The following is a 3,150-nucleotide window of genomic DNA, read 5'->3' as shown; positions in this document are numbered from 1 at the left end:
GCTCTTCCCCGCTCAGGCCAGACTCAAAGCTGGGGATGCCAGATCCTCCCTGGCCAAGCAGGAGAGATGCCCAAGGCTGCACCAGCCCCTGGGTGCTGAAGCCAGGACTCCTGGGTCCCATCCCCAGCCAGGGCAGGTGCTGGGGGGCACTGAGGGTGTTGCAGATGCAAGGCTGAAAGGCACCCCCCAGCCCAGCCCCATCCCAGGCTCCTGTGCAAGGCCAGGGAGCCCCAGGGCCGGGATCCCTTCCCCTCCGGCGGGGGTAGGCGGGGGGCCAGGCACCCAGGCCCCACTGGAGCTGGCTGAGCTGGGAGCTGGCGGAGATGCTGACACGGCGCGACCATCCGTGAGGCCTTCATTCAAATTTAAAGACAGACACATGGATAAAAATGGAAACAGGAAGCAGGAGCAGAGGAGGCCGAGCCTGGAGCTGCGTTCAGGGGCCAGGATTGCCTCCATGCCCAGGCCTGGTGGGGAAGGCTGCTGCGTCCTGCACGGCAGGCGAGGATGTGGGTTGCTGCATGGGGGCTCCACGCGGGGCACAGTCTGTGGGGCTCCCCACAGCCGCTAGGAGCAGCGTGACAGCCCTTGTGCACATGTGTCCTGCTGCAGGGTTGGGGGGGCGGCGTCGACAATCCTTTGCAGGCATGCATGCATGTGTTCCCATGAAGCTTGTGTGACAGCACTTAGGCTGCATGCAGAGGATTGCGTGTGTCCTGCTCACATGCATGTCCTGTCGTGCGTCCAAGCACGTCAGCACACCTGTCGCTCCCACAGCCTCTGGCATCTGTGCATGGCCTCGGCCTGGTCTGGGCGGTGCGCCACGTGTTTCCCACATCCCACCAGATACATGGACCTGGCTCTGCCCAGTGGGCCACAGCCGCATGTTGTGGTGTGCGGGGCGTGGCTGGTGAATATTTCATGCCCTGCATTTGTGCAGCCCTCGGCCCCCCCGCTGCCCACTCCATGTTTATTTATTTAATGAATTATTCACCCATTCTCCCCTGCTCACTGGGCTGGTCGTGCGCAGCCCCCCGTGGCCCCCCCAGCCCGCCCGGCCGGCCATGATTTATTGAACGCTGTCTCTCCTCCACGCTTGCAATGCTCTGTCACAGGAAGCCGTGCTTAATATTTAATCAGGCCCGGAGCAGCTGCCCAAACCCCCCAGCAGCCCCCAGCTCTGGGGAGCAGGGGTATCCCAGCCCCATACAGGCCCTAGTGCTCTGCCCACCCCATGGGCTCAAGGGCGGCTGCAGGGGATGGGAGTCAGGGACTGGGCAGGGAGCAGAGACAGTGTTGCGGGGGTCACAGCTGGGGTTGGCCTCAGTCCCTCGTGCCCAGGCCCTGTGCCAGCCCCTCGCCCCCGCAGCAAGCAGAGCAGGCCCGTGGCACTGGAGCTCCCCCAGTGACAGGTACTGGGGTGGGAGCCAGCTCCTGGGAGCCTTCCTGCACGTGGGAACGGAGCCGCCTGCCACGACGTGGGGAAATGATTCAGCCCGTGACAAACAGCCTCCCCCTCACGGGCGCACAGCCAGGCCTGGGGACCCGCTGGGCAACGCAGCCCCCCCGACTCCTCACAGCAGGGCCGAGCGCAGGGCTGGGCACCGCCAGGGCACCCATCGCTGCTGGCAGCGCCAGGCCAAGGGTGCGACACGTCGCCGCGTGGATGCGTGCTGGTGCCTGTCTGCGCATTGCTGTGCGTAGGCGTGTTTCCGCGCTCCGTGTCTGTGTGGGCAGCAGGGCTGTGGGTGGCACGACGGCTGCAAGCAGGGGGCTTCTCTCCCATTGCCATGTGGAGCTGGGGGGGCAGCATGTGTATGGGGGGGGCAGGGGGCTGCGTGAAGGCATATTGGAGGAGTGTCAAGGGCATGAGTGGCTGTGTGAAGGCATGTCCTCCTGCAGTGGCGCATTGCGTGGAGGTGTGTGTGATGCCCGGTGTCCAGAGAGGCCGTCGGCTAAAATGACCCCTGAGTCTGGGGGGCCAAGGGGCGGCTCCATGCTGGGCCATGCAGGGGGGTGGCGTAGCATGGCGAGCCCAGGATGGCATGTTCCTGGAAGCTGTGGCTGTGTCATCAGCCTGGGCGCTCCAGTGTGTGCGCTGGGGTAAGGGGCTCAGCAAGCAGTCACTTTGCCTGCCCCATTCAGCCCACCATGTGTACCCAGGCCAAAGGGTCTCTTGCTCCCAGTCCCTGCCAGGGCTGAGCTGCCCCCAAGGGAAAGGGGCCGAGCCCCCAGGCCCACTGCTTGCACCCAGGTCCCAACCAAGCAGCTGCCCTGGGGAGAAGCCAGTCCCAGCCTTGGGGACCTACTGGCTTTGCCAGGCCCTTTCCCCGTGCCCTGTGCGCTCCATGGCGCTGTTCCCCAGGCTGCCCCGCACCTCCCAGCTCTCTGTGCTCCCCCTGCTCCCCTCCCCCTCCCCTCGGCGGTTCAGAGCCTTTTTCACATGTTGTATTTTCTTCACTTCACTTCTTCAGATGAATAATTAATAAAGGCTTTTTTGGTCTTCCTTGTTGTCTCAGCAGCCGCCTGCCCCCTCCCCGTGGGGCCCGATCCCCACCGCACGCGCCGGGCACAGCGGCTCGCACTGTCACAGCTTCTGGCACCTGAGGGACCACAGAGCTCCCAGCCAAAATTGACACCACGGACGGGGGCAGTGGCACGCTGCACTATTGGCCCCATCTGCCTGAGTGGGACCTGATACAGGCTGGACCCAGGACTGGGCTGGGGCCCGCAGGAAGCAGAGGGCTGCATTTCAGCTCTGCCCGGTGTTGCTGCCACATGGGCTGGACGCCACAGGAGGCTGGTGCTGGAGTGCTAGCCCTGTGCCCAAGTGGGGGCTGGCGTGGAGCGCAGGGCTGGGCCCTGGGATGAGGCAGGGCTTTGGTGGCAGGAAGTACGTTGGTCCGGGCTGCGCCACCGCACCCACAGGAGATGCTGTGTCCCAATGGAGGGTGCAGGCCTGGAAACCTGCCTGCCCTGACACGGTGCCGGCACAGGCAGGTCTGGGCTAGTGGCGGGAGGGTGCCAGGGCTCAGCCTCTCCTCCCTGCCCAGTGCCCACAGCACAGCAGGGCTCTCCCAGGCTGGGCACCCCCAGAGCTGTTCCCTGGGCACTGGGCGCTGGCAACGAGAAGGGCCGGGGCAGGGCGCG

Source organism: Alligator sinensis, unplaced genomic scaffold, assembly GCF_000455745.1.
Source record: "Alligator sinensis unplaced genomic scaffold, ASM45574v1 scaffold1165_1, whole genome shotgun sequence".
Taxonomy (NCBI): Eukaryota; Metazoa; Chordata; order Crocodylia; family Alligatoridae; genus Alligator; species Alligator sinensis.
This window is presented reverse-complemented; position numbering follows the sequence as displayed.